We start from the raw sequence: 15,363 nt of genomic DNA, 5'->3' as shown, positions 1-15,363 counted from the left end.
CAAAGACGTCTCAAGAATTCCTTCTTGGCCATCAGCTTTCAGCCATTAACATCTTTCCTACATCAGTTGAGACAGAAATCCTATGGCCTGCAAAGCCTCAAATGTTTAGTATGTGGCCCTTTACAGAAAAAGTTTGCCAACCCCTATGCTAGAGGGCTGTTCTCATTAGTTAAGCTTGTCTGGGAGAATAACAACCTAAAAATAGCGTAAAATTTAGTCTGTGGCCATAATCTTCTCAACAACACTTTGACATGGGTTGACATTCTCATCCCATTTTACAGATGAGGAAACTGGGACACAGCCAGGACGTGGCCCAAGCAAGATCTGACCTGGGCAGGCTGGCTCCACAGACTGGCTGCTAACTACCACAGAGGACTACCTCCTTTGTGGAGCAGAGCTAGGAATGCAAACTTTATCAGGTCTCCAAACTGCTCATATCAGGATTCTAGAGACCCATGACAAGCTCCCAGAACACCACTGGGACCCTGGCAGACAGATAATCGCACTGTTCTCTACATCCTGTCTGCTTTCCTCCGTCACGTATAGCCCCCGCCCCCGCCTCCCAACTGTACTCTCCACACGGAGAAAAGTACAAAGAATTTCATAAGTAGCACCCTACCATTCACTAGCAAATTCTAGCATTTTCTTCCATATGCTTCAGCATTTCCGTTATTAAGAAATAAAATATAACCCCAGTTGGAGCTCCCTCTGTACTTCTCCTGGATCTCTTTACCTTCCCTCTCCAAAGGTAGCCACGGGACTGAAATTGGAGTTTCTTTCCCATGCATGCCAGAACTCTTTACTAGCCTGCCTTTTTAAAAATTTCATCATCCAAAAAAAAAAAAAATTTCATCATCCGGCCTGGGCAAGAAATACTAGTTCTTCGGGTTCATAGTCTCTCCAACCATTTTCATCCTTCCTCTGATGAGGTAGGTGGTATCTTTGAACCTGGTTGTTTGGAGTCCAGCCTCTTTGTTCTCAGTGATCCTAATCATGGGTGTGGTTGCCAGGCAAGGGGTGGGGGTGGAGCTAAACAGAACTGGAGTGGTGACTGAGTTATTAGTTGGACACAAATAAGTGCCTCCCATCTCATTTGGTTACATCCACTTGCCACTCACAGGGCTAAAGCAAGAAGTTCTTGCTATAAGGGCCTTGGCCGAAATTGTGTTCCAGAACTTGGGCTGAACTGGGCAAGGTTACCCAGAGCAGATGAAAACATCTTGGTCAAAGGGATGAGAGAGGGAGTAAGAAGGTCAGAAGTCACAACTGTGGTGTCTCTCCCGATCCCATGGGGGCCCCCAAATGTGGGGCAACCCGATGGGGTGGAAGCCAGTGGCCCCAGCAGTGAAAGAATTCACCCAAGGCTGAACAAAGGAGCTAGAAGTTTATTGAATACACCACAAGGGAGCAAAGCAGGGATTGTCTGCAAGAGGCAGTGGGTGGGGGCTGTACTTAAAGGGGAAAGGTGAGGGAGAGGGATGCACGAAATTTTCCCTTTTTTGGTAGCGGTGCCTGGTTGTCCGCAGCAGCGCGTTGGTTAGTTAGGGCCTATGGCTATTTTGAGATGGGTCGCCTGATGGGCCTGTCTGGATTCAGCCAGGGGGTTGGGGTCCCATGGGCCCTTTTGCCTTGACCGAGTTTCCATGGCTCAAGCCTGTGGTCACAAAGCAGCCTCTACAACAACTAGGAAAATGTGACAAGCATTAGCTTCCAAAGATGAGCCTCAGTTTTACATTAGAAAGGGGGAATAGGAGTTGGTGAGATTAGAAAATAAAATGTAAGAGAGGTGGAGTCAAACAGTTAAGACTTAGGCTGTGATGAGAAGAGAGTACTAAGGACTTGTGCTCCTTATCCTTTAATGATTTGCTCTTCCAGATCCACTCCCCACTCTGCTCCGTACTCACCCATATACAGATATCGGTGAGCTCCATGGCCCCTGGCTTCCAGTTGGGTTTGGCCAATGGAGAGGACTGGCAGGAAATTGCAGGAATGGAGGAGAACGAAGTTGGGGTACCTACTTCTATGACTTGTTCCCTGAGAGGTTTCTGTAGGCTGGCTGGCTGTTTCCCTCACCTGAAGGTCACAGTTCCTACATCAAGTAGCCCTTGCCACAAGGCCCTTGCTCTCCCCTACCCAGGTTCAAGAAATTACTGTCTCCCTCTGCTGCATTAGTTGTAAGGATGTTAACAGCCTTGCTAGCCGCTAGTTCTGGAATATCACTTGTGGATTCTCAACACACTACCTAAATTTTGCACATAGTCACTTTATTAAATGCTTCTTTCAAAAAATGTTAGTGTGTCTGGGACACCTGGGTGGCTCAGTCGGTTAAGCGTCTGCCTTCGGCTCAGGTCATGATCCCAGGGTCCTGGGATCGAGTCCCACATCAGGTTCCTTCCTCAGCAGGGAGCCTGCTTCTCCCTCTGCTGCTCCCCTTGCTTGTGCTAACTTTCTCTCTGACAAATAAATAAATAAAATCCTAAAAAAAAAAGTTAGTGTGTCATCTGTTTCCGCTGGTCACCGATACAGGGCTCCTTTCTTATGTTACTGAGAAAATTGCTGACAAGTTAATTCTATTACTTCTATTAATGACAAGCCAACAGTATTAACTTTCAATCCAAGGAGGAGATATATAGAAAGACTCTAACTGATAATTTTGTAAAACCACAAAATGTATACACCCAAACTTCCTTTTTTTTTCTAAAGATTTTATTTATTTATTTGAGAGAGAGAATGAGAGATAGAAAGCACGAGAGGGAAGAGGGTCAGAGGGAGAAGCAGACTCCCCGCCGAGCAGGAAGCCCGATGCGGGACTGGATCCCGGGACTCCAGGATCATGACCTGAGCTGAAGGCAGTCGCTTAACCAACTGAGCCACCCAGGTGCCCTACACCCAAACTTCCTAAAGAAATGATTTCTAGGAATGTTGAGTCTTAAGTCTGGAAATCTGTTGTATCTTTTTTTATTTTTTATTTTTATTTTTTTAAAAGATTTTATTTATTTATTTGACAGAGACAGAGACAGCGAGAGAGTGTACACAAGCAGGGGGAGTGGGAGAGGGAGAAGCAGGCTTCCCGCAGAGCAGGGAGCCCAATGCGGGGCTCAATCCCAGGACCCCAGGATCATGACCTGAGCTGAAAGCAGATGCTTAATGGCTAAGCCACCCAGGCGCCCTGTTGTATTTTTTTTAAATGTTGAGTTTTACAAAGGTAATCTCTGATATATTATTTGTCTAATATCTGTCTCCCCTACTACACTGTAAACTCCATGACACCAGAGACATATCTGTTTTGTTCACTACTGCATCCTCAGTGACCAGGTCAGTATCTACTGTAGATATTCAACAATTTTTTTTATTTAATGAATGAGTGAATTATGATTTAAAAAAATTTTTTTTGAGTTATGGTTTTTTTGAAAATAGTCCAAAGCAGTAGTAAAAACAATTAAACATCATGGAATACTGATGAGTCGTTCTCTTAATTAGAGGCAGATATAATGAGGCAGGCACTTGTTTGGAGAGTTTCTTCAGTGAATCATGTGACTTCTTGTGGTTTACAATCATATCTTTTTGTGAAGGTGGTGTGGGAGTGTTCACAAATTTTTCAGGGTGTCTGCTCAATTAGAGAGGTAACAGGAAATGGTAAATTTCAACATAGCCTGCCCAAAATTGTTTGGGCTTTACTTTAGGAAAGCCTTAACATATTCAGAACTGAGGAATCCATAACACATGCCTTACAGAGGTATAATGCCTGTGATATAAAATGAATTCCTGAAGGGAAGAGGCAATAACATCAAGAAATCTATACCACTATGGAAAAATAGTATGGAGGTTCCCCCAAAAATTGAAAATAGAACTGCCACATGATCTAGCAATCCCACTTCTGGTTATTTATCCAAAAGAAAATGAAAACACGAATTCAAAAAGATATATGCACTCCCTATGTTCACTGCAGCATTATTTACAATAGCTAAGATATGGAAACAACCTAAGTGTCCATCAATGGATAAATGGGTAAAAAAGATGTGAGATATATATATAATGGAATACTACTCAGCCATAAAAAAGAATGAAAGCTTGCCACATGCAACGACATGGATGGACCTTGAGAATATTATGCTAAGTGAAATAACTCAGACAGAGAAAGACAAATACTATAGGATTTCACTTACATGTACAATCTAAAAAACAAAGCAAATGAGCAAAACAAAACTCATAGATACAGAGAACAGATTGGTGATTGCCAGAAGGGAGGGGAGAGGAGGGTGGGTAAAATGGGGAAGTGGATTGAGAGGTACAAACTTCCAGTTATTAAATAAACGTCACAGCGATGTAATATACAACATGATGATTACAGACAGTAATATTTTATTGCTTATTTGAAAGTTCCCAAGAGAGTAAATCTTGAAAGCTTTCATGATAAAAAAAAAAGTTTGTAACTGTATGATGATGGAAGGTAACCAGACTTATTGCTGTGATCATTTTGCAATGTATAAAGGATTGAATCATTATATTGTATACCTGAAAATAACATGTTATATGTCAATTATACTCTAATTTTAAAAAAGAAATACTACAAAAAAAGATATACTAACCACAAGAAAAAGAAACCTGTAAATGCTTTGATAGGAGACCGGCAGAGACTTCTTAACTTGCCTGAACCCTTGCCTAGTATCACCCAGGAAATAAGCCGCATCAGCACAACCTTTGTGGGGCATTCATTTGCAAATGCTTATGTTCAATCATTAAACATGTATTGCATACCTACTATTTGCCCTGTCCTGTGAAGGTGCCCACCCACACCCAGGCCCTGGCAATGGTGATTAAGTCTGGGGCACCTGACTGGCTCAGTCGGTGGAACATGTGGCTCTTGATCGGGGGGGGGGGGGGTCATGAGTTCAAGCCCCACATTGGGTACAGAGATTACTTAAAAAAAAAAAAAGACATATTCTGTGTCTGTGATTACTCACAGACTAGTGGAGCCACGATCACAATATAATATGACACATACTATAAAGCTACTATTGTTTTGTTTTTTAAACTTTTTATTTGGAGATGATTTCAAGCTTAGGGCAAGCGTGCTAGAATAAAAATAGCATCAAGGACACCTTTTGTTGGTTTGAAACCTTGGGAGTTTCCTAGGTGAAATCTAAAATTGGCCCCGGTACACGGAGAGCAGGGAGAGACCAAAGAAAGAGGCAGAACACAGGGGCGCCTGGGTGGCTCAGACGGTTAAGCGTCTGCCTTCCGCTCAGGTCATGATCCCAGGGTCCTGGGATGGAGCCCCGCATCAGGCTCCCTGCTCAGCGGGGAGCCTGCTTCTCCCTCTGCCTCTCCCCCTGCTCATGCTCTCTCTCTCTCTCTCTGTATCTCTCTGTCTCAAATGAATAAATAAAATCTTTAAAGTACATAAATAAATAAATAAATAAATAAGAAAGAGGCAGAACACTCTAGATTGGTAGGTGGCAGGTTTACTAAGCAAGAGAACTTACATGCAAGCCTTATCTTAGGTGGCTATGAGATGACAAAATCTCTGTGCTCACCCACTAAATTTTAAAAGTTTATATAGAGGCCTTGGGGTGCTCAGGTCATGATCTCAGGTCATGGGATCGAGCCCTGCATTGGGCTCTGTGCTCAGTGCAGTCTGCTTGTCCCTCTCCCTTTGGTCCTCCGCCCACTTGCGCTCTCTCTCTCTCAAAAAAATGAATAAAGTTTTTAAAGATTTTATTTATTCATTTGAGAAAGAGAGCACAAGCTGGAGGAACAGTGGCAGAGGGAGAGGGAGAGGGAGAAGCAGGCTCTCCACTGAGCAGGGCTCAATCCCAGGACCCTGGGATCATGACCTGAGCTGAAGGCAGATGCTTAACTGACTAAGCCACCCAGGTGTCCCTAAAATCTTTTTTAAAAAAAAGTATATAGAGAGGCCTTAATGGGGTTCAGTTGCGTATATAGTCCAGATGGTCTCAACAACACCTTATTCTCTCAAGGCTGTGTCCTTGGAACAGCTTCCACTGTGGGATTGGTGGGCAGAACATACATTCCCAGGATAGGAGAGGAGGTGAGGAGCCTCCGATTGCCTGGGATCTAGCTCATGGGTCAATCAGGGGTAATGCCCTCTCAATGACCTCCTTCAACACCTTCACCCAGATTCATGTAATGTTAACTTTTTACCCCATGTGCTTTATCATTTGCATGCTTTATCTATCTACCTATATTTTCCCCTGAACTATTTAAGAGTATTATATATCATTGCCCTTCACCACTATATACTTCAGTTTGTGAACCAACATCTTGTCTCTTTAGCTTCCTTTAGTCTGGAACATTTCCATAGGCTTTGTCTTTATTTTAAGATTTTATTTTAATTAATTTATTTATCTGTTTATTTATTTATTTTAAAGATTTTATTTATTTATTTGACAGAGAGAGACGGTGAGAGAGGGAACACAAACAGGGGGAGTGGGAGAGGGAGAAGCAGGCTTCCTGCTGAGCAGGAAGCCCCACTCGGGGCTCGATCCCAGGATCCTGGGATCATGACCTGAGCCGAAGGCAGAAGCCTAAGGACTGAGCCACCCAGGCGCCCCTATTTTATTTATTTTTTAAAGATTTATTTATTTATTTGGGAGAGACAGGGTGGCGGGGTGGGACAGAGGGAGATGGAGAGAGAGACTCTTAAGCAGACTCCTTGCTGAGAGCAGAGCCTGACACCAGGCTCAATCCCATGACTCTGAGATTATAACCTGAGCAGAAATCAAGAGTCAGATGCTCAACCGACTGAGCCACCCAGGCACCCCTTAAGATTTTATTTTTAAGTAATCTCTACACCCAACAGGGGATCAAACTCACAATCCTGAGATCAAGAGTTGCATGCTCTACCAACTAAGCCAGCCAGGTGCCCCCATTTTTTTTTTTTTTGCTTTCTTTGTCTTTTATGACACAGACATTTTTGAAGAATACATCCCCTCCTTAAAAAATATATATATATTTCTCATTTTGTGTTTGTCTAATATTTCCTCATGATTACATTGAAATTATGTATTTTTTATAAGTAATCTCTATACCCAACATGGGACTAGAACTCACGACCCTGAGATCAAGAGTCACATGCTCTACCAACTGAGCCAGCCAGGTGCCCCTGTATTTATTTTTAAAGTAAACTCTATGCCCAATGTAAGACTCAAACTCACAACCCTGAGATCAAGAATCGCATGCTCTACTGAATGAGCCAGCCAGGTGCCCCACAGTTTTAACTATTTTTAAGTGTATAGTTCAGTGGCATTAAATACATTCACATTGTGCAACCAACACCATCATCCATCTCCAGAACTTTTTCATCTTCCCAAACTGAAACTCTGTACCTATTAAACAGTAACTCCCCAATCCTCTTTCTCCCTAGCCCCTGATAACTACCATTTTACTTTCTTTCTCTATGAATTGGAATACTCTAGGTACCTCATATAAGTGGAATCATACAATATTTGTCCTTTTGGTGTCTGCTTTATTTTACTTAGCACATGTCTTCAAGGTTCATCCATGTGGTAGCATGTGTCATTCCTTTTATGGCTGAACAATATTCCATTACATGTATTCTTTTTTATTTTATTTATTTGAGAGGGAGGGAGAGAGAGAGCACAAATGGGGTGAAAGGCAGAGGAGAAGCAGGCTTTCTACTGAGCAGGGAGCCTGATGCAGGGCTCGATCTTGGGACTCTGAGACCATGACCTGAGCCGAAGGCAGATGCTTCACGGACTGAGCCACCCAGTTGCCCTCCATTGAATTCTTGACTGGAATCTTCCATATGCAGTGTCATGTCCTTCACAGGGTTTTACCACTGGAGGTACATGATGTTCATTTGTCCTTCCTCAGTGATGTTAATTTTTTAAGAGAGAAAGAGAGAGCATGCAAGCAGGGAGAGGGGCACAGGAAGAGGGAGAGAGAGAGAATCTCAAGCAGGCTCCATGCCTAGCGCAGCGCCCAGTGTGGGGCTCTATCCCACGACCCTGAGATCATGACCTGAGCCGAAATCAAGAGTCAGACGCTTAACTGACTGAGCCACCCAGGCGCCCCAGTGATGTTCATTTTATTTTTTTTTATTTTTTATTTTTTTAAAGATTTTATTTATTTATTTGACAGAGAGAGATAGCAAGAGCAGGAACACAAGCAGGGGGAGTGGGAGAGGGAGAAGCAGGCTTCCTGCCAAGCAGAGAGACCGATGCGGGACTTGATCCCAGGACCCTGGGATCATGACCTGAGCCAAAGGCAGACGCTTAATGACTGAGCCACCCAGGCGCCCAGTGATGTTAATTTTAATCACCTAGTTAAGGGCTTGTCAGATTTCTCTGCTGTATAATTATTTTTTTCTTCCTTGAAACTAATAAGCAATTCTGTAGGGGATACATCTTAAAGCAATGAAAATATCCTGCTCCTCATAAAAAATTCTCCTGGAATTATTTGTTTATTTTTAAGTAAGCAAGCTCTGTGCCCAGCGTGGGGCTTCAACTCATGACCCTGAGATCAAGAGTTCATGTTCTACTCACTGAGCCAGCCGGGCACCCCAAAAAACTCCCCCTGGATTTAGTACCCTTTGATGATTCATGCCTGATCCAAACTTTACTTAAAATAGTTACAAAACACTGAATTTCCTACTCCAGAATTCTTTCTACATTAATCAGTGGGCACTTGAACTTCTACTTTAAACAAGAGCTTACCCTCCTCCCTTATTGATGGATGATGGATAGATGGGTGGATGGATGGATTGTCAGTATGGAGTCATGGATTTCTATTTTTTCAATGATTTATAATTTATCACTACACTTAATTATTTTCGTGCTCAAATACTCCCAGACTTGGCCAATGGGAGCTCCTTCAAGCTGGCTCCTGTATACTTATGACATGCCCTCATTGTTTTTAAAGCACTTCCTTACTTTATGACCTAAAAGATGTTCCAGGTTTGGGGCACCTAAATGGCTCAGTTGGTTTGAGTTTCTTTTCTTTTTTTTTTTTTTTTAAGATTTTATTTATTTGACAGAGAGAGGGAACACAAGCAGGGGGAGTGGGAGAGGGAGAAGCAGGCTTCCCATGGAGCAGGGAGCCTGATGCGGGGCTCGATCCCAGGACCCTGGGATCATGACCTGAGCCAAAGGCAGACGCTTAACGACTGAGCCACCCAGGCGCCCCATTGGTTTGAGTTTCTGAATCCTGATCTCAGTTCGGGTCTTGGTCTCAGGGTCATGGGTTCAGGCCCTGCATTGGGCTCCACACTGGGCATGGAGCCTACTTAAAAAAGAAAAAAATGTTCCAGATTTATCTCATCCCTACTCCGTCCCAGCCCTACAATCTGCCATTATTCTGAGGAGCCTGGTTCCTTTTAGGGAGGAAACATTATTAGAGTTAAAGATCTGAGCATTAGGTGTACTCATTACTACTGGGGTGTTTTTGCCTCTTGGCCCCTTCATTAGACAGAACTAGTAAATATATGCACACATGTATATATATACATACACACATATACAGATATATAATGAGCACATTAACATGCATATATACATATATGTACATATTTCAGAAATAATGAGTTCATACCAATCCTTCCAATTCCAATCCATCCTCACAGGGTTCTTTCTTGCCTTTCCCCATTTCATATTTGTATGTCCCTTCCTTCACAGTGAGAACCCTGATGCCTAACTACATCGATCCATTTATTCATTTGTTCAATCCTTTATCTTGAGTCATTTCAGAATTGTTTTGCCTATATCTCTACCAAAACCAAACCTACTAAAGAGAGCTCAGGATTTGTTTGCAGTTCTGCTTGCCTCATAACCCCAACTCACCTCAGACTGGGAGTTCATAAATGACTTGAATTAGTCCTTTCTACTGTCCCCACCTCTTCTTTAAGTGTGGTTATTTGAAATACAGTATGGTTCATTTATTCCATTTGCTTTCAGTTGAGTTATTCTCCCCCCATACTTTTTTTTAAAGTTTCGTTTATTTAAATAATCTCTACACCCAATGTGGGGCTCAAACTCACAACCCCAAGATCAAGAGTCGCATACTCCTCTGACTGAGCCAGCCAGGCGCCCCTCCCCCTTCTCATCCTTATTGATTTACTTTTCGTTTTTGAATATATAGAATACTAATATGCTTTAGAAGTCAAAACTATGTAGTAATGCATACTCAGAAGTGTCACTCCTTCCCACATCTTTCCTGCACCATCTCTCCTCTCTGACCCAACCTCTTGTAGGTGATCAACCTTGTTGTATTCTGGTTTGTCTTGTGTTTCTTTTTAAAAACATAAATAGATATATGAATGCTTTTGAAATTCCTCCTTCTTTCCAGAACAAATGGGAGACTACTATAATACCCTATTTCACTTTGCTTCTTTTGCTTAATATTATCTAATAGGGGTATTTTCAAGAGCTATCAGTGTTGGGACCAGGGTGAGGTAAGTAAGGTGTGTAGGGTGTAAAATTTAAGGAGACTCCAGTGACTTCCACCTGGAGGAGTTTGGCAGGTGACCAGGAATACAGTCATAAGTGAAGGGGACAAAGGGAACAGAAAGGACAAAAACAAGGAAGCTCAAAAAAGCATGGTGAGAAGTGCAATGTAACTGCAGTATAGGATGTTTGCTAGGGAGGGCCTGGAGATGAGACCAGGCTGATAAAACGGGTTGAGATCGGGTCGTAAAATGCTTTAGTGCTAAGGGCCTGGACTGGACTTTACCCTATAGGCCGCAAGAAACCCTTGAAGATTTTTTTTCATGCCCTTTATTGTTTTATCCATTCCATCATTAAATTCCATCCACTCCACTTCTGCACTGGCTTCCCTTGAAGGGTTTTATTTTATTTATTTATTTTTAAAGATTATCTATTTATTTATTTGAGAGAGAGAGTGTGTGAGAGAGCACAAGCAAGGGGAGAGGCAGAGGGAGCGGTAGAGGGAGAGGGAGAAGCAGGCTCCTCCCTGAGCAGGGAGCCAGAAGTGGGGCTTGATCCCAGGACCCTGGGATCATGACCTGAGCTGAAGACAGACACTTAACCAACTGAGCCACCCAGGTGCCCCACCCTTGAAGGGTTTTAATCAGAAGAGTAACATGATTACAATTTTCCTTAGTGAGATGAAACTGACAACATGATATAAAGCAGACTGGCAGAATAGGTGATAAGAAAGGTGACCCTGAGGCAGGTGAGGAGGCTCATCAAGTGAGAGGTGTTAAGAATTGAATTGAGAAAGCAGTAATAGGAAGACTGAATAAGAAGGGATAAATGTTTATGAGATAGTAAGACTTGGGTGTGTAAACAAATTTCAGTCTAAAATGGAACTGGAGGGGCTCCTGGCTGGCTCACTGGGTAGAGCATGTGACTCTTGATCTTGGGGTTATGAGTTTGAGCCCCATGTTGCGTGTACAGATTACTTAAAAATAAAATCTTTAAAAACAATCTTTAGGGGGGCCTGGCTGGCTCAGTTTGAGGACCTTGCAACTCTTGATCTTGGGGGCATGATATCAAGCTCCATGTGGGGTACAGAGATTACTTAAATAAATAAAACTTAAAAAAATTTTTTTACAGATGCCTGGGTGGCTCAGTCAGTGAAGCATCTGCCTTTGGCTCAGGTCACGATCTCGGGGTCCTGGGATCAAGTCCTGCGTTGGGCTCCCTGCTCAGCCAGGAGTTTGCTTCTCCCTCTCCCTCTGCCCCTCCCTCCCCACTCGTGTGCGCATGGTCTCTCTCTCTCTCTCTCATAAATAAATAAAAAAATCTTAAAACTTTTTAAAAAATGTTTAAACAAAAATAAAATGAAATAAAATAAAATTAATTAAAATGGAACTGAAGGGGGTGCTTGGCTGGCTCAGTCAGTAGAGCGTGTGACTCTCGATCTCTGGGTCATGAGTTTGAGCCCCCTGTTGGGTGTAGAGATTACTTTAAAAAAATAAAAAAACATTTAAAATAAATAAATAAATAAATAAAATGGGACTGGAGGATACAAAATGGAGAATCTCACGGATATATACTTGAAAAAATGGAACTTAAGAACTGAGAGACAGACCAGTTTCCCATAAATGTCTGATTTATAAGAAGACTGAGACTTATCTCCTGACCAATGAAAACCCACCAGGAATCTCTCTCCGTCCTCAAGCCAATGAACTTACTGCTTTGACAGGGGCTGGATGTCCCCCTCTTTGCACTCTGCCCATGAATACAGCCCACCCAAGCCCTCAATAGACTAGCCTGTAGCTTGCTACAGCATGGGTTTTCCAAATTGCAATTCCTCTGCTATTCCTGAATAAACTCAATTTCTGGTAATTCCAGCTTGCCTCAGTTTACCTCTTTATTTAGGCTGACAATACTGATTATAGGTAGAAGATGGAGAAGCAGGAGAAGTCCAAGAGAACTTTCCAGTTTCTGGCTTGAAGGACTGGATGAGCAGAGGTGCCATTCAATAGACTAGGGAAAATGGTAGGAGTATGTTTGAGGGAAAATATAAGCCCAGTGTTAGATATGCTGAGTTAGAGTTGGCAAAAAGATATCCATCCAGAAGTTTTCAGGAAAAGGTTCTGAAATAATGTCTCAGTGAAACTTCGGCAGCCTCCCTCTTCTGACTTCCTTTCGTCTTCACAGTCAAGATAAAACCAGGAACTTGGGGTAAAGTATTTATTTCACCAAGTGATGTCTCGGAGTCATCAGGAGGTGTATCTAATGTCCTCACAAACATATCTGTCAGCTATAGTTAACATATAGCTCCCACCATTCTTTTCACATTGCTCAATAAAACACCTGAGGCCAGCAATGGGCTCCCAGTTCAGCAAAGAGCCTGCTTCTCCCTCCCCTCTGCCCCTCCCTTCTGCCCATGTGCCCTCTCTCTCTCTCTCTCTCTTTTTTTTTTTTTTAAGATTTTATCTATCCATTTGACAGAGAGTGAGAGAGCACAAGCAGGGGGAGCGGTAGAGGGAGAAGGAAAAGCAGGCTCTCCACTAAGCAGGGAGCCTGACCACCGGGGCTCGATCCCAGGACTCTGGGACAACAACCGGAGCCAAAGACAGACACTTAACCAACTGAGCCACCCAGGCACCCTCTCTCTCTCTTTCAAATAAACAAAATCTTTTTTAAAAAATATGACTAGGACAAAATACAAAGTTAGCACCTATACCAATTTTATTTAACTCATTAACGAAGAAACAGCAGTATGATAAATTGATTCAAAGAAGCATTTGAAAGAAAGTGCATATAGGCACTAAAAGAAATAATTCTAGAATAAGATTACTAAATTAGATACAATACTAGTTAATGGACTGTAGGGAAATACCATTGTTACCTTGGGTGTGGTCTTTTCTACTGGACTCAGTCACTTGCATCCCTATAAACAAAAATCTGCAAGTTAACAAAGACTTCACAAAGACTTGGCCTTAATCAATAGTCAATAGGAAGTCTAACAAAATGCATTTCCCTAGAGAATTAAATAATCTTTTTTTTTTTAATTTGACAGAGAGAGAGACAGCGAGAGAGTTAACACAAGCAGGGGGAGTGGGAGAGGGAGAAGCAGGCTTCCCGCCGAGCAGGGAGCCCGATGCGGGGCTCGATCACAGGACCCCAGGATCATGACCTGAGCCGAAGGCAGACACGTAAGGACTGAGCCACCCAGGCACCCCAAGAATTAAATAATCTTTAGGCAGACCTGTTAGACAAGGCTCCAATATGACATGGGAAGGACACCCTTTTGTCTTATTTCCAGATTTTGTATAATTTTTCTTACCACCACATCTGTGTGAAGAGTGTAGCCTCCTTAGACCGCTGAAATTGCAAATTATCAAGGCATCAGGGGAGTGCTCCCTCCCACACTATCACACTTCAGAGGGGAACCAGATCCATCAGGTTTTGCCATTAGCCTCTCTATATATATAGGGCTCAAATACATGTCTCTGAGGCTGGGCAGGAAAATCAACACCCAAGAAAAATAAGGACTATCTTCTTTATTTTCATATCTCCCCGGTGCCCATGAAAACCTCCTTTACACAGGTGCCCTGTGCAATTTGATACTGATGCAAATAAATAGCTTTGTGTTGCCCCCCCTGCAAGTTATGAGACATGCACAGACATGTTGAATTCCAGCCATGGGAACAATTAACACAAACCAGGAGACCCACAATAGTCACCTCAGGTGATTATGATCATTCCAGGTCATAGAGGATGCCAGATAGCTGGCTTGGGAACAATGTAGGCAAAGGAAATATGCCGTACTCACACTGCCCTACTAAGGACTAAAATGACATCTTGATTTATCACTCTCTCTGATTCAGATAAGATTGTTTATTCCCATGAAGTCCGGATTTGAGAGCACCTGAGCCACCCTAACACGGACCAGTAAGTCAGGAGTGAACAGAGATTCCGTACCATCCTCTTTGTTTAGGGTCTGGTCCTAACAAAGCCTGGCCTTCATACCTCACTTCTTCACACAAAGCCCAAGAGCCTTGTATGAAAGAATGTCTTTTGCACCCCGACATCAGATTTGGATTCGCAGTTTTTTCTAGTACCCAAGCCTATGGCTCTGACAACATATGCTCTCACCTGATGGGGAGGAGAACCCCAGGCTCCATGGAAATGGCGCTATCCTGGCCCCAGTCCTAGGGTGGCTCCTTGTCCTGCTTGTATGAGGCAGGGTCCTGGCAAGCGACAGATGGCACACTCAAAGGATTTATCCGAGATGAGCTGAATGAAGATGTGGGCAGGAATAAGGGAAGCAACATGGGATGGTAAGACGTTCAGGGACTAGCAACAGAGGGAAAGCATTACTACCCCTCGACCAGAAGAGGCAAAGAGAGGGAAGTAATGCTAGAGCCTGGTGAGAGAAGGAGCTATGGAAGAGGGTTGCCTGATAGCAGTTGTGGCCATTGAGGAATGCTGCCCTTTCCAGAACCATGGCTGGACAGGAAAGGAACAGGAAGAATAAATACTCTGACTTCTCTCTCTTCCCACCTTCTAATCTCATGTCAGTGCCTGTCACTGGCCAAACCCAACCAGAAACCCATGTGACACAGACCATGGGAGGGTTGGTCTCCCGTGGACAAGGCAGAAAAAGGTGGAGAATAGATTTGGGGGGCGGGTAAGAAGATCCATGGAAAATACCCAGCACTTTCCTCTTGAAGGCAGAGCTCTTGGTATGCTATCTCATCCTGTCTGTCACATACTTGTAAAGTGGGCTAGGGAGTGTCCTCCATGCTCTTCCAGCAATGCTGCTGGCGGGAAGCTAAGATGAATCTTAGGGTCCAGTTTTTACAAGCTATTGTATGAAGTAGTGGGTTAAGTGAGGTATTTACCCAGGGTTGCAAGACAACAGCATAGACAATGGGAGAATCCCAATGGTAAATGAGGGGGGAGGGAG

At 43.1% G+C, this 15,363-nt stretch overlaps 1 long non-coding RNA gene across 3 annotated transcripts in view; it reads right to left on the bottom strand.

The window, feature by feature from the left end:
• Positions 1 to 1,386: 1,386 nt before the first annotated feature.
• Positions 1,387 to 15,363, bottom strand: part of LOC112809214 (uncharacterized) — a 43,063-nt gene continuing 29,086 nt past the window's right edge. For 2 of the 3 annotated variants that reach the window (XR_012374362.1, XR_012374363.1), the window contains exons 3-5: positions 14,550 to 14,690; positions 13,300 to 13,341; positions 1,387 to 1,683 (exon numbers count right to left, since the gene is read on the bottom strand). This is a non-coding gene — a long non-coding RNA (uncharacterized lncRNA). Of the gene's footprint in view, positions 1,684 to 13,299; positions 13,342 to 13,737; positions 13,776 to 14,549; positions 14,691 to 15,363 lie in introns of all 3 variants that reach the window. The other variant, XR_003204527.2, reaches the window with a different exon arrangement.

Source organism: Callorhinus ursinus, unplaced genomic scaffold (genome assembly GCF_003265705.2).
Source record: "Callorhinus ursinus isolate GAN/ISIS: 27379988/994484 unplaced genomic scaffold, GSC_fseal_2.0 scaffold33, whole genome shotgun sequence".
In the NCBI taxonomy this organism is placed as follows: Eukaryota; Metazoa; Chordata; class Mammalia; order Carnivora; family Otariidae; genus Callorhinus; species Callorhinus ursinus.
The sequence above is the reverse complement of the archived record's forward strand: the minus strand, read 5'-3'. Positions and strand labels throughout refer to the sequence as shown.